This window comes from Lissotriton helveticus, chromosome 5_1, assembly GCF_964261635.1.
Source record: "Lissotriton helveticus chromosome 5_1, aLisHel1.1, whole genome shotgun sequence".
In the NCBI taxonomy this organism is placed as follows: domain Eukaryota; kingdom Metazoa; phylum Chordata; class Amphibia; order Caudata; family Salamandridae; genus Lissotriton; species Lissotriton helveticus.
Window position 1 is genome coordinate 1,894,883,352 of NC_136065.1, and position 23,588 is coordinate 1,894,906,939.

At 43.4% G+C, this 23,588-nt stretch overlaps 1 protein-coding gene across 7 annotated transcripts in view; it reads left to right on the top strand.

The window, feature by feature from the left end:
• LOC144755958 (signal transducer and activator of transcription 5B) overlaps nucleotides 1-23,588 on the top strand; it is a 1,707,375-nt gene that overhangs the window by 230,725 nt on the left and 1,453,062 nt on the right. For all 7 annotated transcript variants that reach the window (XM_078645393.1, XM_078645400.1, XM_078645396.1 and 4 more), the window contains one exon: nucleotides 6,205-6,306. The gene's annotated coding sequence lies outside the window, so the exon portion shown is untranslated. The remainder of the gene's footprint in view (nucleotides 1-6,204; nucleotides 6,307-23,588) is intronic.

Here is a 23,588-nt window from a genome sequence, read left to right on the forward strand (position 1 = left end):
CTAAGACCTCATTACTCGCCACAGTAAACTTAATTAAATAATGATCAGACCAGATGACCGGCACCGCCGGAAAGCACTGTAATTGAACACTGTTAGAAAAGATCGGATCTAGAAAATGTCCGCCCCTGTGAGTAGGACCCTTATTTTGTAGAATGAGATTCATGGAGGCAAAGTCGGCGATGAGATTGCAGGCCATACTATCCTTAGGGTCCTCCAAGTGCACATTGAGATCGCCGACAACCAAAAAGTTGCTGGACAGTGTAAGAACTAAGGCTATAGATTCAGAAAGTTGCACCTGCCAGGAATTTACAGAGTCTGGAGGGACGATACACTAATAGTCCCGAGAGGGTAAATTTGGGATAAAGAACAAGCTTAAAATACGCTGCCTCACAGCTGCCTAGGAGGACCGGGTCAAGATGGCATTGGTAAATGTTCTTCAATATTATTGCCACACCACCCCCTACTTTCCTGGGCCGATCATTCCTCATAATAGCATACTCAACAGGCAAAGCTTCTGCAATATCTGGGCCGGAACTGTCGTTGAGCCAGGTTTCTGTAATAAAAAACGCGTCGGGAGAGTCCTCCGTAAGAAGGTCAAAATTTCATGTTTATGTTTGGGCAAGGAACGACAATTCAAGCTAAGAAAAGTATAATTAGGAAGAGAAGGAAGCACCGTATGTGGCGCTAGGCTACGGCATAGTTGCGGAGCATCTAAATAAAAAGGACAGTGGGGGCAGCATTGTGGGAACTGTTCCAGCATGTCAATAGTAGCCGTCAGCTGATCCCTCACGGGCCTTAGAGCAATAATTTGATCGGAGTCATAACAGAGTCTAGGTCGCAGTAATTGTCCAGGGGTTGTGGCCCCTGGGCCCGTTTGGGCGCGGACGGGCGCAGACGGGCACGCCTATGGCGCGCCGTCGGCCCGCCCGCTGCGCGGACGGGAAATGACGCACATATATGCAGGAAGAGGGTGGGAGGGTTGGAAAGACTAGACCGCGACCACTGCACCTCCCTAGAAGATGGCGGCTCACCCCCAGATCAGACCGCGACAGCGCCTAAGCAGGTCAACAGCAGGACTGAATAAAGGTAAAAAAAAATTTTTTAATTCACACAGACAGAAAATGCTGCCCAGCTTCCCCGGCTATCCGCCTCAGGGAAGTAAAGTGCAAATGTCAATCAATTCTCGTAGGACAGAAAAGGTTAAAACAATTTAAAAATCACACAGATGGAAAAATGCTGCCCAGCTTCCCCGGCTTTCTGCCTCAGGGAAGTAAATTGAAAATGTCAATCAAAAAGTTTGGATCACATCAAACAGTTGAAGCACACCCTACCCTCTCACCCCATAGTTGAGAAAAGCTGCCCTGTTAGACGTTACTGTATCGCAACTGGGTTACAGTATTTTTCTGTACATATGTCAACTGAAGGTACTTGTAAAAGAATACAACTTCAGTCAATTCAAATGCAGCACAGCGAATCAATAAATGTGCATCCAAATTGTCTTATTCCTCCTGCATTCTAGCATTCCTGATTTGCTGCTTCTTGAACCCAGAATTTAATTTAAAAGGCTTTCTCTGTTCCACCACTTTATCAACAAACATTACTTTGTTTGTTTTAAAGAATTGGATCAAGAAATATTTCCTAATATGCAGTTTTTCTTCTGATCTCGATCTACTTTGGATGCTACACAGTCGATACTAGAGGAAGGTGATCTGTTCATTCTTGGTATTTGAACCTGCTATTTTGCTAAATTCAACACGTTATCCTTTTATAGAGATCTACATCTGGCTTATCAGTAAATACATAGGTGAACAGGTGAGCTCTGCTAGGCCACCTCTCGCGTGCTTTCATGCCATTGTTGTAAATCAATCTAGGACCCTAGTGTAATTTTCCTGATTCATGCCCTTATATAGGTATAGTTTATTTGATCCTTATATAGGCATAGAAATCATCTCCATATTTAGTCTGAGCCTATGCAGCCCAAATACGGCATGCCTACTTCCCCTAAGTTCCAAGAATCTACAACGATTTCTTAGAGAAACCCGCCTTCAGCAGCTCGGGACTTCCCTTGCCTGTATGCTAATTTATCTAGGAAATCAAGGAGTTTTCTAGGGATTAAGTCCCTATATGACGTTATTAAGTCCAATCACACATCAATCTCGGCACCTTCATAGTATAAATATGCCCAGATTTGCCCAGACAAACACACGGTGGTTTGGAGCAGATCGACTTACTACTTGCCCGACGCCCTGCAGCAGCAAGTGCCGAAGGAAGCCGACCCTCCAGCTGACGCACTGAGAGACGCTGTCTTTTCTCCAGCCGAGAAATCCAGCTCCAGTGTTTCAAGTTTACCCTTGCGGGTTGCTGGGAAATCGAGTTCCGAGAGAGAGGTACAAGACCTCCTTCATTCTAAACCAAAGGTACGGAGCTGATTAGACTCTTATAGAATTCCTTATCCGACTCTTGGCAGAGAATTACTAAACTTAAGCTACTCCTTACTTGCTCCCTCCCTGGTACTAGACTTAGGTTAGGTACACCGGGGTAGGCGTATTTTAGAAGCACCAGTTGAGTACTTTTAGCCATCTTTTATCATTGTATGTATTTTATACGTTTTAAGCAACTTATGGCTTAGAAACCATATCATGCTTTTACAGTACTACTTTATAATACTGTTCGTATTATACGCCTTGTACTTTAAAACCAGTATTACGATTGTAGCAGTACATTTCTTATGCTTGAGAGATAAGACTGTTCAATAAATACTTTTATTGAAAACGCCCGTCTTTTCCTTTTCTCAGCAACTCTGGTGAAATAAAGCATGCACGAATGACTGAGTGAAATAACTATCTATTGTTTCCGCGACTCTAGAGATACGTTTCATTCTGGGGAAACAAAGTTGTCATGTTATACGGTTGTCAGAAACTAATCCCTTCTTGTTTATTCGAGAAAGTTTCTAGTGACCTCTGAGTTAGCTGGCACTCACAATTAAGTTTAATAGACTCGGTAGAGACCTAGTTGACCTCAGTCCTACGTCTAATCTACAGGGTTTATTATTCCAATGCACGGAGCCTATTGGGCATATAGGAACTACACTACACCATGAAACCAGTGTCACGTGTACAAGTGCTTAGTAAGTGTAGTCCTAACATGACATAAAATGTCCTGCTGTAAATTTAGGGTTCTAGGATACATTGTTTGCCTCATAATAGAACTGTCAGTCTTTGTAATGTAGATGGCAGAATGTGTTTAGTATTCAATTTTCCTGCTCAAGGGTAGTTGTACCTGTGACATATGTCTTGCATTTCCTTCCTAGGTTCACTTTTCAAATTATACTTCTGTCTTTCAGTCCCTCTCCTTTTTCCCCCTTTATCCTACCTTTCTGCTCCCTCCAAAAGTCCTATATTAAAACATCATTTGACATAACCACTGGATTAAATAAAGCGAAGGATTAATTACAGACAGTTTAGCAGATTCCTTTTCATCAATACAAGAGCACAGTTCTTTAGGCCTAGTGTACCAATGAATTACTACCTCTTCATTATTTAGTGTATTTTACCCTTGCCCTGAGTGGCTCGATTGCAATTTATTACCCTTATGAGTCAATTATTATTTTCCATACACCACTGGATGTGTTCTAAACTGAAAAATATTTACCATATTACAAGTTGAAAAGTACTTCTTGTTACTTTGTTGGATTTCCCAAACAAAAAGATAATGACCCAACCTCAGTTCAGCCATTCCAGCCTAATAGGCTAACCCTACCCAGGAACCAAACCCAAATGGCTTGAAAGCAAACTGCTAGCACTTTTTATATAACATCATATAATAGGTGCTTAGCATTTAAGTTGATGTTGCTAACCCATCCTATTTTAAGGAAATGCTATTTCTTACAAACTAGCTGGTAATAATTAATTGATTTAGCAAAATTAGAATTTAAAAAATGTGATCATTGAGGTCTAATTTCTAGACACTCTGTATCTCAAACCCTATGGTATCACAATGCTTTCATACTCGAAAGAAATTCAGATCATGTATTGTTATAGATATTTGTATTGCCATTAATATGACATTGTACCATTGCCAGGAACTTTGATACCTTCAGACAAAGCTCTGGAGGATTTTCGAATTGAGATCTGTTTTTCAGTTTGAACTAGATCATCATTGGTGGGGATGTTGTTCATATGATGCTTTAGAGTAACTTTGTATATTTATCGTAGTGGTTAGTAATTGATGTGTGTGGCTGGAGGCCTTTACCAATTTGTGTTTGTGCCACCAAGATGGATTCATATGTTTATTGCCCAGCATGTAGTATGTGTACGAGGTAAGAGTACGGATTTTGTCGTTGTCCATTAGTACAGTGCTAGCACCTTTTTATAGGGACTGGCAAGAGGAATTAAACAAGTCGTAAAAATACAGTTGAGTTTTAGCCACAAAACCAGAACACTGACTACCCATGGGGGGAAACACTGCTTGGAGACCTTTGGTGACTAATTTAATTGGTGAATCAGGTTTTTGACCTGCGTGCATTCTATTCTTGAATAGCAATCATTAACAAGTTTTAATAGATACCTTTTAATTCCTGATTATTTAATAATGTTAATCACCTTTACATGAGTAAACAATAGGAGCTGGTATTGCTTTCGATCCTAATACCCTTACATGGGCAGAAACAAACCTCAAAATCGGGAAAACTTCTCCTTCTAGTTTTTCCAAGGAGGGCGCTTATTGCCGTTTTTATAGCAGGCACCGCATCTGCAACAAGTTAAATTGGGGCACAGCCAAAACATATTAGGTAATGTAGTGTTTAGTAATGCAAGTGCCCCTAAGCCTTCCAGTCTCCACGTTAGCCTCACTGGCTATATTGGAAGTTGTCACTCTCGTCTCTGTAGGTGCAAAAGTAACAATGTATTCAGTATAATTTGCCAAAACTATAGCTGTTGTAGAATATTTACAAAATTCCAGAAATATGGGAGTATATTATTTTGATTCTAAAACATGTATCACACATAAAATGTTTTACATTTACTAATTATAAAACAAATAGAATATTTGACAGGCCACGATGATAAGAATCTTAAGTAACAGCTTTATAAATTACAAATATATAATCATCTGCAAGGCAGACCACTCATCAGTTTCACAATGGGACTGTCTATTAGCAAAACATTAACAGTTTCCTTATGCAGCAGGCCTACAGACTGGAACAGGACATTAGAAGAGTTATTAGTGACAAATTTAGATGTCTAATTCAAAACAATGTGTTGATGGGTGAATTTAGTGTCAATGAGGAAATTACTCAGGATTACTTTTGATTTCTGTGCTTAATTTTGAATCCTCGCTGAATTTATTTTAGGGTTCTTTTGTTCATTGGTTATAAGTATGATGCATATATATTTATTTATTCTGAACCTTCCGGTTACAGTTAACCCTTGTTAATTTTTCCGGTATTGGACACATTGCAGCACCACTTTGGCAAAACCGAAATCCGACCACCCATGTCATTTACTACATTCAATCCATTAATTGTGATAATATTAACTCCATCATGAAGTTGTTTTCTATCCCCTCTATTCATCCATTGGTCTGTTCTTATGCCATTCACATTTTTCTTCTACCTATCCTAGACTACAGCATGGAGAAATGAGTCGTCTCTCTTCACTGTGAGCGACAACATTTACATTTTGCCCTAGTACATGTCTGCATAAAACGTAGCACGATTTCTGCTTTAATTTATTTTTTGTATTTCGTTCTTGCAATGGTTAATTTAGCTTATTTTTTTGTTCAAACTTGCTGCAACCTTTAAGTGACATTTTTAAATATTTTATAACTTTTATACTTTTAATGTATATTGCATATGTTTGTAGAACAAAAAAAAAGACATAAATAAGAATCGGAAACTTGCAAGTCCCGACCAGTTGCCTTTTCTAATGCATGTTATATAGCGTAAATACTGCAACATGTAGTTGGTTGCTCACCTTACATTCTGAGTGCAATAATTCCAATGTTTTATTGTTTGTATGTTTGGTCTAAAGTGAACTTTATCTAGTAATAGCGTTTCTTTCATTGATTAATTTTTTGTGCTATTTCCAACAGTAGGTTGCTAAATGCATTATTCCCTCTGCTTCGGTTCTGACGCTTGATGACCGATGAGATATTCTGACCATAAAGAGTCTACAAATCTAATTTTCCTTCTCCACTTCGTTTCAGCTCAGAGGCGAAGGAAGATCTTGCCTATGTATATGGGGAATGCAACTTTCAAAATTTTACAGTGCCAGACACAAGCCCACATCGTTGTAATTTAAAGATACTGTAAGTAAAGAAAATCAAACACGTTTGTGCGATAGTGTATATAGTTAGATTTTGGAAATGAAAGTGTTTTGTGGTTCAGAAAATAATTAGTTTATACTTTTGAATTCGCAAAGATCAAAAGATGGACCATTGATCGTTTAAAAGTTCTTTGATAGACTCTTGGAAAAAAGCTTTCTAGTTTTAAGGTTGTTGTGCACTTTAATTTCTTCAAAATGTTTTCGGTGCTGTGACTTTATTCTTTGTGCACTGCTGTGGGCTCCTAATAATAGCATGACGATTAAGAATTATATCTGAATAAGCTACACACTCCATGGAAATATGTAAATTCCTGAGGCATGAATTAAGTCTGTCATGTCTGTACATTTTACAATATTTTATTCATAGCCGCATTCTTAGTACATTGGAAATACCAGTTTCCAATGTACTAAGTTTTTCTATGTTTTTCTGAAGCACAAAGAGATTGGGTAAAATCATGAAAAAGCAGTTTTATGATTTTACCCAATCTCTTTGTGCTTCAGAAAAACACAGTTCCCTTCACCAGCAGATTAACATATATCAACTGCAAAAAGGAACTTTACAAATGTATTAATCACCCCTTTTATTTTGTGCTCAACTCTTGAGATAATAACAAATATCCATCCAATTAAATAAGAAACTAGCCTTTCACCTGCTAACCTTGAATTCTATTGCTCAGCTTCTATTCGGTCACAATCACCAGGACCATGTCACATCTGCTATAAATCTCTACGTGGTTTTCCAGTTGACAAACAGGCTTAGTTCAAGGCACTACACATGGCACAATACAATCTATCAAATGTCTATGTGTTTATACTTTTATTTATTTTAAGAAGTTTCAGAAAGCGCTTACATGTTACCAAATGGCCACTTGAGAGAGCTATAAGAGTAAGAAAAACCAAGAAACAACAAATAACTGTAGGAGGGAAGTGGTCGGTGTTGAGTGGCATAAAGAATAGAGAATATACGGAGGAGCATATCATTAGACTGTAGACGCAGGTTTAAAGCAGTGTATGAAAATAGTTGTAAGTGAAGGAGGTTCAGAAGGGGGGTGGGGTTGTCTATGAATAATGTTTTCAAATCCTCCCTGAACTGGCAAGAGTCCTTTAGCTTTCTCAGCGTGGGTGGTAGACTATTGAAGATACGTGATGTCAGGACATGTTGATGGTGTTAGAATGCGCTGGATGGTGTCAAAGTCCTTGTTAGATGTTATTGCAAAAGCCAATGGTTAAAGGTACTTGGGTAACAATTATGTAATGCTTTATGCTTATTGCATAATATTGTAAATTTAAGCCTGTATCCGATTGGAAACCAATGAAGATTCAGCAGAGCAGGTCTGGGGGGGGGGGTCTAATTATTTAAGGTTAAGGCAGGTTCCTGCTGCTTTTTTGATTTCTGTATTGTATGAAACGTCTGCCTAATTCCCAGCCTTAACTTGCCATTCTCTTGCATAAACTTTACAAAAAAAAGTGAGCAGGGAAATCTTGCCTGTTATATGCTCTTTAATTTGAGAAGATACTACAGAAGTAATAGGGAGCAATGGATATGCAAGTGCAGGCCGAGGCTGTTCCCTACAGTGCCCTGGAGACATGTCCAGAATAGTGACATCTGTAACCCTAGCCCTCTAGACAATGTGCTGCTATTTCATGCCTCATCTGAGGAATGGTTTTATATAAATTAATAATAGTAATCTTATGATTTTTTTACATTTAAAACCACAAACCAAGTATGGATCACACCACATAAATACCGGCTGTTGGATTTGAGTGTATATTTTTTTAGCCGTTAAAAAAAATCTTGCATTACGAAGCGTAACAGCAGTAGACGACATTCCTTTACAAAATCACTAATTAAATAAATGATTTTTATGATAACCACTCAACAGAATCAAAGACCAGTACATTATTTAGAAAATCAGGAATTCAAGATTCTAGTGGCTGGTCTAATGAGTTCTGCTTTTATTAGATCTGGCTTGACAGTGCAGATTTCTATACTTATTGGTGCCAATACTTTAACTTGTGCAAGGAGTGGACTTTGGCTTCGCCTAACTTCTCTATCTTTTTGTATGTATTGTTTCTTCTTCACTGTAATACACAATGAACTACTTTTCATGTAAAAATCAATCTTGTCATCACACAAGCAGTTCTTTTTGTTATTTCCTTTTGAATACACCAGTCTTTTGGTATTCTCATTGTTAATTCTTTGTCCAGACTCGGTGATGTGCACACATTACAGCATTAAAGCGTGACTTGTTGGTTTTGCCAGTACTTGTTTAACTTGGTCTCATGTATATAGCTGACTATTTGTATGAGGTTGGTCAGTGAGGAAACCAGCTGAGGTGAGTGCATATGTTTACTAGAGCCTGGTTTTACTTAACACAAATAACATAATGTTAAGCAAGTCAATTAAGCAGCAGCTGTATGAGTTCGTATGCTATAACAGTTCATTTTTTTCTCTATGGCATGCCATGTTACTAGCAATGTTTAGCGCCTGAGATGAATTTACTTGTTAAAATAGCTGTGGTGCATCATAGGTACCCTAGTTGGCAACTTGGAGAATGGTAAAGCCTCAAGTAAAGTTTACTCAGATAGAATATGTTGTTGTGCAGCCTTAGGGTGCGACAATTGCACAAGACACCAAGGCTGTTGATTCTTACCGTTACCTCATTTGTGTGTTCTTCCCAAAGCTCTATTTACCTCTGGGCATCCCTTGTTTGTGACCTTTTGCTATAACAACCCATGTAACCATCGTTCGGTGTGCTTCCTCCTAGAGTATCTCTACGGTGCTTGTTGGATGAGCCCCCATTCATGAATGCTAATTAATGACCCTTGGTTTGTACTTCACTCCAGTGTAGATTCCTCCTTACTTGTTAAGAACCCGTGGACTAAGGGTGACCCTGCACCAGTGGGTTTTCCATAATCCGCTTCCACAGGAGCAAATTAATTACTAGCATACTTCTGTCAATAACTATAGATAGACCGGTAGATATGAGTAATAGTGGGCCGGGGGCTAATTTAATGTATTAGCCTGTATGTATGTGATCTTTGGAGATTACTTTACTGATATTCAGTGGGTTTCAATGACTGGTCTACGATACAGGTTGTTTCTACTGACGAATCAACAGGAGTGTAGTTATTGAGGCTCTAGCTTTGTTTTTCCAGTGAGAAATGAACGCTTGTTCAACATAAGCAATGGAGTGATTTAAATTGAATTTGTTCATTGGTGGGAAGCCAGGATAGTTAATAGCAAATGAGCGACCTGTGATCCCATCAATTTCTGGTGGAGACTCATCTCTCAGTCGTGTTCTATTGTACTTACCTGTAACACAAAGCTCCTGGGTCGTAGAAACTAGTGAATGCCACAGTGCAAGTACAGTGTTACCTATGATGCAATTATGAAGTGATCTGACAGAAGCCGGAGTCCTTGCAAGTGGCAGAACTAGAGAAGGACTGCACGGGTGCCAAACTCCCCCTTTGGCCTTTCTTTCTTGTTCGTTGTGTGCCCACTACTTAAGGCTGGAGCAAAAGACTTAACCTGCATGCTTTTATTAAGTACATGCATTTAATTTTGCTAGTGAAGTCACTCTTGATGCCTGAAGCTCTCCACTTAGCCTCTTTCTGAGTAACAATTGTGTTTTTAGCAGATTTTACCAGCACCCCTAGGTGTTCACTGAGGTGATGTCAGAGGTTGAAGCATATCTGCAGAAGTCAGGGTTTCCAGTCTTCCTCTACCTGGAGGACTCGCTGTTGAAGGTGGAATTGCCCCTGGCAATCGTCTCCCACTTCCAGACAATGGTGGGCATTCTGCATTTGCTGACGTTTACTATCAACATGCTTAGGTCAAACCTGACTCCCTCTCAGAGGCTCCCTTTCATCTGAGCTATTTCAGATATAGTGCACTTTTGGGCTTATCCTCCAGGGCATAAAATCCAGGATATTTGGGCTATTATTCTGATGTTTCAGCCTCTGTCCTGGATTGTGGTGAGACTAACTCTGAGGCTGCTTGATCTCGTGGCCTCCTGAATCCTTCTGGTAAAAAATGCCCGTTCCAGTGTACACAGCATCAGGGGAATCTCTCTGACCTGCTCCAGATATCGGAAGGCACTGCAAAAGATCTGTAGTGGTGGCTTACGAACCGCGTTTGGGTCCGAGGCAAACATGTCTCCCTTCCCCATCCAGAGCTCACAGCAGTGACCGATGCATCACTTCTGGGTTCAGACATCCATCTGGGAGAGAGGTAGAGATAAGAGGACTCCAGTCTCCACAGACTCTCAACTCCACATCAGTCTGTTTGAACTGAGAGCGATCGCCTGGCATTGAAAGCCTTTCTTCCTTTCATCAAGGAAAGGTTGGTTCACGTGTTCACTAGCAACACCATCACCATATGGTATTGCATTTCTGTATCAAGAGGCCTTGCATCCCTGGACATTGCTGTGGAACATAAGGGCTGCTCCTGATGGTTTATCATCTGGTGGGCTCTTTGAATGCCAGAGCAGACTAACTCAGCCGTCAATGCCTCGGGGATCACAAATGGCATCTCTATTGAGAGGCGGTGCAAAGTTTCTTCAGAGACTGGGGAAAACATTGGTTAGCTCTATTTGCTATCTCCAAAGACATGAATTGTCAGCACTTCTGCATTCTGGAGTTTCCAAGGCAGCTCTCATTCTGAGATATATGCATCGCGAGTTTAGCTTGGGACTCCTGTACGACTTTTTCACCAATACCACTCCTGCCCAGATTTCTCAAAAAGATTAGGAATGACCAGGCCCAAGTCATCGTAGTGTCTCCAGACTAGGCACGGAGAGTCTAATATCCCAAACTAATGGGCTTCTGTCCTACTATCAGGCTGCCCCTTCAGGAGAATCGCCTGTCGCAGCAACAGGGCCGGGCCCTGCACCCAAAGCAGCATCTACATGCGTGGGGATTGAGTGGTGACAGTTGAGGGTATTTTGCCTACCTCCTGAAGTATGCGAAGTCATCCTGGCAGTCAAGTGTCCCTCCACAAAAATGCTTTATGCCTGCAGATGTGACAAATTTGTGGCTTGGTGTGTTGCCAGATTAGCTGATCCTCTGTCTACACTCTTGTGTGAAGTCCTTATGTTTGCCTTTTTCTCTTACCAGGCAAGTCCTTGCCTTGGGCACAATTGAAGGGTATCTTTCTCCCATTTCAGCCATCCTGCACTCAAACATTTTATGTATATATGCCACTGTAGTTATCGTTCAGATGCTCTTTTCATTAAAAAGGCTTATTTTATATTTATCTGGAACTTTGGCTCCTGTGGTTTAATCTGCACCACATTTAACACTCTTACCTGACTCAGCTAAGGTCTGGCATGCAGTTTTTTGTGCACTTCCATGCAGGTAAAAAGCTAAAAAAAAACGAGGCCCAAAAAATAAGTGCCTTTCAATTGATCTACCATAGGAAAATTGAGATTACTATTGGTAATATCAGTTTTGAGAGGGGCTGTTAAAAAGTGGGGAGGCATAACATTGATAATTCGCTAATACCTTTGACACTGTTTTGTGGTTCTGTGCAAAATTTGCAGAAGCTTGGAAGGATTCATTTTCTATTGATTTCATGTTTTCTTAAGAAGCACGAAATAAATGATTCATTGCTTGTAAATTTGGGGTTGTATAATGAATGCATTAAATGTGGCTGGCAGTTATCAAGTAGAAAGTGAAGGTGTTTCAGGTTTCATGCAGATCCAGGTGGGAGAAGTGGTGGTTCAAAATGTTTTGGTTTTCTAATATCTTTGGCACAGTTTGATGAATGTGTTTGAAATTTGGTAGCGACTTAGCACATTAAGCCTTCCTTTGGTATTTCCAGGTATTTTGCAGATCCATCAAGGGAGTCCTTTTGAAAAAGGGGTTGAAAAGATTGTTCATTTGCAAATAACAATGGCATTGTTTGATGAATCTGACGAAAGTATTGCAAAATCTTTGAAGGACTTGTTTTAGATTGGTGTGCCAAATGTTATGCCAATCCACCTGTGAGAGTTTAATACGATTTGTATTTGTTTATAACTTAAGCACTGTTTGCTGAATCTGCATCTAATGAGGTTTCAGGCCAATAGCAAGTTACTGATCCAGTAGGGAAAGGCACATTTAAAACCGAGTTCAGAATAAAGTCCTGAAATGTGCCAGTGCACATTCATGCCAGTAGAAGGCTGTCTGCAAGAAAGCGAGATCGCTAGTAAAGTAATGAAAGCTTGACCTACAAACCTATTTTCTGTGGTTAGTTACAGTAAATCTAAGGTTCAGCCATGATGAGAATTCTGATAAAATTATTGTTTTTACAAAAAGGTTTTGCAGGATTGTACTTTAGAACTGAGCTTCTTTTCTGAAGATTTTTTTTTACAATATTGGAATAACCCATTTTTGCAACTTAGCTCGTTGATATCAGTTCATAGGAACAATCCATGGCAATAAAACATGTATTCTCCACCGCTGCCAATAGATCCTCTCCTGACTGTTGCTTTGGTGTGAGGGTGAGAGGTGTTTGTGTTTAGGTGCCCTGTCAGTAGGGTGAAGGATGTGTTTTTAAATGAATGTGTCTCATTTGATGGTTGTGGGAGTGAATGGTGATGCCGGAGAGCTAGCCTGAGGTCGTAGGCATCTTCTCGTTCAGTACCTATTCTGCCTAGCAGATGCATGTGTGCGGTAGCCAGTGGGTAGAGGCATTTGCTGTTGGGCGCTCTTTTGTGATTTAGTTACATATTCAGGCAGTGTTAGATGTGCAATTGGTGTCGTTTTTAGGCCCTTGTTGTAGTCGTCCATGTTTTAGAGCACATTACATGATGTGTTTGGAATGTACGGTGTGTTTTGTTTAAAGAGTACCGAAGTGTGTTAAGCTAGGAGGTGTTTGGTTGCAGTGTTTGCTGTTGTGAAACGTTAACACCCATTTAAGTGGCATATCTGTGGGTGAGTAAAGTTCTAACACGGGTTAGAGGGCTGAGGTTGGAAGAGCTCTGCATTGGGAGCTCTGTCTGTGGGCGGTCCTAGAAACGTGTTTGCAGGGAGCGCCACAAAGATATTCTTCCAGGTTTGCGTGGCACTGGCGCACTCGTCAAGCTGCATGACTGCGCACGTTAGACCTGGAAGTAGACCAAGAAAAATAATGGTTCCACTTTTATTTTTCGATAACACACAGAACACTGTTGTGCAATGCTGGACTTAGTCACCCAGCCCAGGATAATAGACTTGTGTGGGTCATGACCGTGAATAAGAAGTGCTAAAATCACGTTTTTTTGTTGCTTTCTCGGCACGGATACTGCCTCTCTCCCATCTTCCTTGCCTAGTTGGTTTATGAATGACTGTAAGAATGAATAAGAAGGATGACTGTAGAAGGGATGGAATACAGAGGCTTCACCGTGGCATGACGTATCTTCGCCTACGACTAGTGGTGCAAGAATGCAGTTTTTGTGTAGCTGTGGCAAAAGGACATGTTTGAGGAATTGTAAAATAAACTGCTATCGGCTTGTCAATGCGCGGATGTCGCCTCAAAGCATTTGTTAATTCGCGCAGTCAGTATGCCAACCCTACCCTTTTAAGGTCTGGCGTTAACAAGTACATACATTTAGTCAAATATACATAGTGAGGTTTTCGCTATCGATCTTCACCTATTGGCCAGTTCAACCTGTGGTCGAAGTGGCCATACTTGTTTAATTTAAGAAAAACAGTTGTCCTACTTCTCGTGAAAAGGCAACCATCCAAGGAGGGACGGTTAATTACAACAGTTGAAATGCTCCAGCTGAACAGTAAGGCAGGGAGTCCCTTCTGCTGTGAAACCGAGGGAGTGGCAGACAGCTTAACAAGCCGCCTTGCCAGGGTGCCTGCTTTCATGAAAGAAATGTAAATATGCTCCACTTGTTAATATGTAATTGTAACGGGTGCTTGGAAGCCGAAATTTTATTGATGGAATCCCTTCAAGCGTCCTGATGACACAGGTTTATTCTTTTTAAGTTTTATTGCAAGGGAGTTAACAGCTGAGCTCTGAAGTGTGTGCTTTTAAAAGACAGTTATTAAAACCAATAGGTCTTGCCTATACAAGTACTATTGGCTTTGCCAATGTTTTTTAGCCATGTTGTACACCAGGGTGGCTGCTGTTCAGCATGGCTAAAAGTTAGTGGGATAAAGGAAAGTGGAGTGTAGTAGAGTGGAGTGTTATGGAGTGGCATGGAGTGGAGTAGGGGTATGGTGGAGTGTCGTGGAGGGAGTAAAGTGTCAGTGTAGTAGAGTGTTGAGTGGAGTAGCATAGAGGTTGTTGTGTACAGTGTTGTAGAGCAGAGTAGATTGTTGTAGAGCGTAGACTGGAGTGGCATGGAGTAGACTGGAGCAGTGGAGTTGAGTAGTCTTTTGTAGAATAAAGTGGAATAAAGTGGAGTAAAGTGGCATGGAGTGGCATAGAGAGAATTGCGTAGAGTGTCGTAAAGTGGAATAGTGTCATAGAGTGGAGTAGCATGCAGTGGAGTATAGTTTAATGGAGTTGAGCATCATAGAGTGGAGTATTGTAGAGTAAAGTGGCATAAAGCACAGTTGTGCAGAGTAGATTGACGTAGAGCGCATTGGTTTTGAGTAAAGTGGTGTAGAAGCCATTGGCATAGAGTGTAGTGAGGTAGAGTAGATTGCAGTGGCGTAGAGGGGAGTGGCGCAGAGTGGAGTAGAATGGCATTGAGTGCAGTGGTGTAAAGTAGATTGTTACTGAGTAGAGTGAAGTGGCGTAGAGTGGAGTGGTGCAGAGTAGGGTGCAGAGGAGTAGAGGGGCGTAGATTGCAGTGGTATAGAGTAGAGTGATGTGGAGTGCAGGGGTGCAGAATAATCGAAAGTGGTGTAGAAAAGAGTGTCGTATAGTATATTTGACGCAGAGTGCAGTAGAGGTGTAAAGTTGAGTGGTGCAGAGTAGAGTGTAGTGGTGCAGTGTGTAGTGGCGTAGTGTGCAGTGGCATAGAGTTCAGAGTAGAGTACTGTTGAGTGCAGTGGCGGAGAGTGCAGTTTTGCAGAGTAGAGTTTCATAAAGTGCAGTGTAATGGCGGGGAGTGCTGTGGCATAAAGTGCATTGGCGTAGAGTACTGTGATGCAGAGTACAGGGGTGAATATTAGAGTGTGGTAGAATGCACTGGCATAGAAATACAGTGGTGCACAGTAGATTAGAGCGGCGTTAAGTGAAGTGGCATAGAGTGCATTGGTGTAGAGTGCAGTATAGTGGTATAGAGTAGGGTGGTGCAGAGTAGAATGCTGTAGCAAAGAAGAACAGATGATGGATGGACTGCTGAATAAATCAAACATTCACCCCAGCTTCATATCTGGGATTAATCCATCGTTTTTTGCTCTCCACACCACCCCAGTTTGGACCCAGCCATATGCAGATCAGTCTTGATCCTGCTTCCCATGGGAACAGCCCAGCCTGAACTGCCAGGCCTAGTCCTTCCTAAACCGGAAACTAGCATCCGGAGACCGGTTTTGGGGTATCACCTCTCATCAGCCAGGCAGCTGGAATCCGGTGGCACAGTGAGCACGATGCCCACTTAGAGCCGCAAAAGCAAAAAAGAACAGATGATGGACCGAATGCTGAACACATGAACCATTCACTTCAGTCACAAATATAGGTTTAATCCATTGTTTCTTTGCTCAATATGCCACCCCAGTTTGGACCCAGTCATATGCAAATCAGTATTGACCCTGCTCCATATGGTAACAGTCCAGCCTGAACTGGATTGTTCCCATGGGGAGCAGGATCAAGACTAATTTGCATGTGGCTGGGCCCAAACTGGAATGGCTTGGGGAGCAAAAAACCAATGGATTTAACTGAGATCTGTGACTGGGGGTGAATGTGTGATTTGTTCAGCATTCCGTCCATCATCTGTTCTTATTGCACAAGTAAAGCGCAGTGGCATCGAGTGCAATGGCACAGAGTAGAGTGGCGTAAAGTTCAGTGGCAGTGTTGCAGAGTACCGTCTTAGAGTGCATGAGTGTAGAGTGCAGTGGCATAGAGTGATGCAGATTATAGTGATGTAGAGTGCAATGGTGTAGAGTAGAGTATTGTCGCAGAGGACATCGATGCAGAGTAGATTGGCCTAGAGTGTATTGTTTTTTAGTAAAGTGGTGCAGAGTGCAGCGGGGTAGAATAGAGTGGGGTAGAGTTGAGGGGAGTGGTGCAGAGTAGATTGCAGTGGCATAGAGTGGAGTGGTAAAGGGTGGAATGGCTCAGAGTGGAGTGGTAATGGATGGAATGGCTCCGAGTGGAGTGGCACAGGGTGGAATGGCACAGAGTGGAATGGAGTGTCGTAGAGTACAGTTACGTAGAGTAGTTTATTTTTACAGTGAAGTGGTGTAGAGTGCAGTGGCATTGAGTTGAGTGTCGAAGAGTTCAGTTTCGTAGAGTGGATTATAGTGGCTTACAGTGGATGGCATAGAGAGCAGTGGCAAGAGCGCAGAGGTCCATAGTAGAGTAGTGTGGGTTACAGTGCATTGGCATAGAGTAGAGTGATGTAGAGCGGCGTTGGATGAAGTGGGGTAGAGTGAAGTGGTGCACAGTAGAGTTCAGTGACGCACTGTGGTCTGGCGTAGTGTGGAATTGTGAGCAAAACCGGGAGCGAACCCACTGGCCAAGAGACAGGGTACCACTGGTAAACGTAAAGAGAGGGATCTCTTGGACGTGCACCAAGATCAACCTATAACCAAGTATACAATCAACCACACTAGTCACCCAACATACACTATTTTCTCACATATGCAGAACCATCCATACACTATTATCTCACGTATGCAGAACCATCCGCAAAGATAGAGACACAAATCTGAACCCAAAAAGCAACCATATATTACACAGAGATAAAGAGGTCAACTACACAACACAATAAGAGTTTATTAAAAAGAATTAAAAATAACAATAAAAAAGAAAAATATACATAAGCATTGCACATTAAAAAGCATTAACAAACATCATGAGAGACAAAGACATATATGTAAAATGTTTAAATTCATCAGACAGAGGTTATTTCCAGCAGGAATCAAGGTATATAAACACCATCATTCTATTCACTCATTAGTTGTATTAGACAACATTAAATGTAAAAGTGCAGGCGTTGACGCGTTTCGGTGGTAGTGACTTATTGAAGTACCACCTTCCTCAGGACATATATAAAGATTGTCTCTCGCTGAACAGGTTAAAATAAAATACACCGCTAATCGTGTATGAAGAGGGGATGATGGTTATGTGACCAATCCTTCCAAAAATGATTTTAAAATTTCCACATGGTCTGTTTAGATCCACCGTTTCTTCACCTTATTGGGGAGAATAATACACATGCAGAATGTGGTTACATTTGTACCATCTTCCATAGATTCCTAGCTGTGCTGCTTTAGTACTGCAATCAGAGTGCCAGATTATTCTTATCATCTGCGCTTCGGCAATCAGCCACACCCTGTGATTATTCTTCCACTGTGTGTTCACTGATTGGTGTGCAAACCTAAAGGTACAGATATACAAAAAAATAACTCTGGAAAGCCAGGGGATTTGCACAATCCACAGCATCTGCTCTAAGTAAATACCTATCCTTGGACCTATTTGTGTGCCAATGTTTTCATCAATTTGTTGCTGTTGCGATGAGCAACAATTGGTCTTAAAATCTAAAAAGCCACGTTTAACAGCTGGCTATGTTAAATTTTGGTTGTTGTACACGATTAAGACCAATGTAATTTTGACTAGCGTTCAGTTTGTAGACTTGTCTCACCCGCATTGGCTTTACCCAGTAGTTGAAGTGGGCGGGATCGGAAGGGCACGGCGTGCCCCCTACTTTTAAATTTAAGTAAGTCCGTTCCCCTACTTCTTCTGCGAAGACCAAAAATATGACAGGATCCCCGAGCCCTGTGTGGTGCACATCGAGGAAGTCCTGTGTAGTTGCCAAGACTTCCTCCCCCTTCCCCTCTGTATCTGTGGGCAGGGGCCTGCCCAGCAACACTGTAGGAGCCGTGTTGCACTGGAGGAGCAATCAATATGCACGAAAAAACGGCTACCTTTGATGGCCCGGCTGTGCAGTGATTTACGCCTCATTTAGTGAGGAGGCCACATACCTGCTCCCACTGTGACCAATACAATGGTCACATCAGGACACATTGGCAGCCCCGCCCTTGACCCCCATCTGCCCATTATTTTCGTGCTCACCCAGACGGACGCTGCCACAAAGAATTCGTAATTCCTGGCAGACCGAGACCAAACCTTGGCGGTTTTTTAAAAATAACTGTGGAAAATGTTTAATGTCTTATTAGCTGTTTTCCTAAAAGATGCTGGACCTGTGCAATTCTACCTAAGTTTGTCTGAGCACAAAAAGGAATCTGCCTGGTGTATCTTGATGCCACAAAGGAAAACGGCATTATGCCCTTGCTTTAATTGCACAGCCATTAGGCTATTAACCACGTATTGAAGAAATGGAAATTGGTCATCAGTTTGTATCACTTATTTATTCCACACTTCACCTGCTAGAAAAAGAAGATCTTTGATCAGCATTCAAAGGACGCGAATCGAGGTATGTTTTAGGAAGCTTTTGCGCAATTGATCATTTATGACAGAATTATTTAGTGTTTTAACTATACTTATTATTTTAATGATCAAAAATACCAAGAATAGTATTTCTGACGGTCCTAAGTGAGTTGTATTTTTTTGTGATGGTTTTTATGAACGTACAATAAAGCAACCAAGTAACCACAGATGCCCACTGGGGAAACAAAAACCGGTTCTCTGCCGGGCAGCTTTATTTTTATACCAGCCCTTATAACACGAGCCCCAAAACAGACTTCAGCTAGCTGTGACAGTATATAAATGGCGAGTCTTTTTGCCCACATTCTGAGATGGCCTACCCACCCTTCTTCTTAAAGCTCTGAGTTTACATCAAGTCTCCTCTCGCCTCTGGCATTATGTGGTTTTGGTGATATTATGTAAACTGTCAGCTAGAGCAAACTTGTTATATTCTATTTAACCCAAAAGAATCCTGTGAGGGGCTTGGGGGGCTGCAGCCTGCCCACCCCCCATCGGGTCTTTATTGCTCCATGCACCTATTCACCATTCACTTGATGCAACAAAACTGAAATATTTCTACCACAGGGTTGTTTTAACCATTGACCATAAACCAAATGAATGCGTACAGCACAGCTGATCTTTGGTTTTGAAAAGTCTTGAAGGTCATTCTTGCACCAGGGAAAGTAGTAAATGCACAACACAAATCTGCAAGTCATATTTATGAAGCCACACTTAACCACTTTGCATGGCTTTGAATGGTTTCATAAATATGGAGTAATGCAATACAGTGCAAATTGCTGCTTTGCGTTACTCTGCACAAGGGAGGCATTGCAGTGGGTGTTCCCACTCAACTCTCCTGTTTTTTTACGCAATGGAAAGTAAACCTGGGACTGCATCAAAATCTTACGGCTCCCCAAGGGAGGCATTACAAGGAGAAATATCTTAATTTCTCACTGTTTTTCCTTTATCTATATGTGCAGCACACATAGAAAGAGGAAAAAGCCTCTCTGGATTGTTTTTGTGCAGGAAGGTGCCCCTTCCTGCACAAAAACAATCCTGCATGCAACGGAGGCACCCTTGCACCATGGTGTAAGGGTGCCTGTGTTGGCGCTAGGCTGATGAAATGGCACCAGTGCCCTTGGATAAACGTGTATCTATTGGTTGAATTGAATAACGTTATAAGCTGTAACTCATCAGTGAAATGCCAAACATAGTAAACATTGGGATGTTTTGCTCTTTCTAGCCACACCTCTGACTCCGCCCACTGACCAATCCTCGGATTATTCCTGCCCCCTGATGCTCCACCCACAGTTCCCCTACTTTTTTTCCCCCACTTCGACCACTGGCTTTACCTGACTGTGGCTGGGTGTGTAGTTGAAATCCAATTGTAACCAAGCAAGGGTATATGGAGCATTTGACGTAGAGATAGCAGATAATTTGAATGAATAAACAATGTTCTGCTCGTGCTGTACATTCTTGGCTCAGGTGCAGAAAAGCCCCTCGTGCTGCTGCTGTGAGGGGATGCCGATACACATATTTAGGTGCGAGAGGCTTCCGCTGATGGCAGTATTATTGACTTACGTGAGGAGGTATGTGGCTCAGCGGCCCGGTGCCTCTCCTCGGAGCAGCTTGAAATCCACCGCAGCCAATAGAGTCTAAATCTGGCGCCGTTGAGTAAAAATAGAAGTGAGAAGCAGCCTGCGAATTTCTGGCACACTTGGTGCTGGTGGAAGAGGCCAAGCGTTCAGAGGTGAAAGCCTGTTTGTTCCCTCTGTGCGTGCCACCGCCTTGTGACGCTGCAGAAGCAGCAATCCCTGCCCAGCCTGTAAACACACGGGGTAGTGCTGGGCGTGAGATTTCCTCGGTGCGAACAGAAAGGGGGAAAAAAGTGTAATGCAAATGAATCTCGACTTTATTTTTGTGCATTTCGCAGCATGCTGTAGCAAATCCCAGGACGTATCCTCTGATTCCGTGGCATCTGCTGCCAGCTCTAATGGACGAAGGTGGTAATTTCATAGCGATTCACGAATTGCAGCAAAGTTACTGTGTCAGGCGAGAATCTTGTGCCTGGTGATGTCGGGTTCCTTGGTGAGGGGGAGGATGAGCTGGGTGTCATCGGCGTAGGAGACGATGTTGAGCTCGTGGTTTCTGCCGATGGTTGCCAGGGATGCCATATAGATGTTGAAGAGGGTGTGGCTGAGGGAGGATCCTTGGGGTATTCCACATCTGATCTCTGTCTGGTCTGGTCTGAGAGGAAAGGCAGGAGTCTTATGCTCTGTATTCTGCTTGTAAGGAATGATCGTAACCAGTCTAGGGCCATTCCTTTGATGCCGGCGTCATCTGGTGGTTAGTGTGCGGTGGGAGACGGTGTTGAAGGCTGCGTATAGTTTCAGGAGGATGAGGGCTGCCATTTGGTCTTGGTCGAGGAGGATGTGGATGTTTGTGGCGGCGAGGAGAGTGGTCTCAGTGCTGTGGTTGCTGCGGAATCCAGATTGAGTGGTGTCTTGTTAGTTTCAATGAAGTGTGCTAGCTGGGCGTTGACAGCCTTTTCAATGACCTTGGCTGCGAAAGGGAGCAATGAGATGGGCCTGTAGTTCTGTAGTAGGGGATCTCTGTGTATAGTCATAATCTAGTGAATAGTCCCGCCCATGTGCGTGGACCCCGGAGCAATCAAAAATAATCTCTTACAGTGTCAAAAAATGCAGAAAAGCATAGACACTTAAGAGAGAATTTAAAGACAGATAATGCAGCCTAAAAGGCTACACTGTCCAGTACTCCAACTAGAAATTCCACCATAAAATCCACAAAACAGCAAAAAGCCTGTACAGATTTCCCTTGCTTTAACAGCAAACTCCCTCAGGAATGATAGAGAGAAGAACCTGGACAGACAAGCCCCATAGGCTGCCATTATGTGGCTCAGAACAGGATACTGTGCCTTTAAGAGAATCTTCCAGAACCTTCTCCCAGTATCCCAGAATGCATAGCAGGTCCAACTTACTTTCAGTTCTTTTTTCCGGCTCCTGCAAGCAGGACCCTGGAGCATTGAGCTCTCCCTTTTCAAGGGTTTTGTTGGTGTTTTTTCACTAAATTCGATTTTGTGTACTTTTAAAGCACTTTGGTGTCTTTCTTCTTGGTTTTCTGCACTCTTTTGTTGTCCATAATGCCTGCATTATTTGACAAATGCACGGAGTGCTCCAGGAAGAAGGCCAAGTCAGACCCCCATGAGGTGTGTATCCTCTGCCTTCCCTCTTCCCACATCCCAGAGGAGTGTGTGATCTGTAGAGGCTTCTCTGGCAGGACCCTGAAGGACAGGAGGAAGATCAGACTTCAGGGACTTGAAGAAAGAAGACTGAAGGCTCGAGGTGGGTCTGGAGGGGCTTCTACTGCCCATGCTGAGGCCTCTGGGGGGCTCCCCAGGGGCAGGAAGTCCAGCAAACGTCCAAGGTCTCCGTCTGGGTCGGTTGCTCTGACCACGACGTCGAGAGGAAGGTCCACGGCCAGTTCCCGGTCTCCCCAGGGCTCTGGGTTGAGAAAACGTCGCCCGTCGACGTCAAGGGACTTACACAGGCCGCCGTCGAACCCGGTGTCGATTTCTTCGTCGTCGTCGGCGTCGAGTGGACGGCATCGGAGGGCCCGGCGTCGGCGCTCGCCGTCGAGGCGACACCGCCGTTCGCCGGCGAGGTCATCGTCGTCGACGAGGGGATCCTCGTCGTCGAGGCCGCCGTCGAGGAAGGCGAGGTCGCCGTCGAGGCGGAAGAGGTCTCCGGCGCTGAAGAAGTCGACGTCGAGGCGATCGAGGTCGACGTCGAGGCGATCGGAGAGGTCGCCGTCGAGGCGTCAGCGCCCGTCGTCGAGGTTTAGAGGATCGTCCATCTGGTCGGGGTCGGCGTCGAGGCATAGAAGCCGGTCGACGCCGAGGCGTGTGAAACGGTCGACGTCGAAGGGCCGCTCGACGTCGAAGGAACCACGGTCGACGTCTGAACACTGGTCTTCGACGTCAGGGGGTCGTAAGGACAGGCCGAGGACTGTGGGGGGGCTCCCCTCAGTCAGGACAGGATGGTGGCTCGCCGGGAACGGCGTACTCAGAGGTGTATACCCCGAAGAAGACTGTTAAGCCGCCTCCTCCTCCTCCTTTGCCTAGAGGTCCTCCTTCGAGGGCTTCGACCCCTCCTCCATTGCCTCCTCTACCTGCTCTTCCGTCAGGAACGCAGGCCCCGGTGCCGGGTGCTCCTCCTCCGGTTCCACCGAGATTGGTGTCGATGCCCAGACTTCCGACACCTCCGAAGAAGACTCCTAAGTCGAAGGTTCCTCCTAAGCCCAAGACGTCCGACCCGGGGAAGCCGGCGGAGCGTCCCAGGCCCAGGAGATCGAGGTCACGCTCTGGGAGAAGAGACAGATCTAGGAGTGGACACGGTTCCTCCTCGAGATCCAGACATCGCCATAGGAGGCATAGGTCCAGGTCCCGTTCGGCCTCTGGGACCCGTTCATATTCACCTACATTGTCGGATTCACCGGAGACGAGGGTGTCTCCGATAGATGACATTGGCACGTTCCAGGAGGTTCTCCTGAGAGGGGCTGCGAAGTTGGGGATCAAGGTGACGGCCCCTACGCCCACAACTTCTGTGATCTTCGAGACTTTGCACACGAAGCACCTGTCTCGACCCCTACTGCCTTTGGTGCCAGGACTGGTCGAGCCTGCTGAACAGCTCTTCCTTACGCCGGCGGTGGTGAAGGCTGCTCCCTCCAGGCTTGTC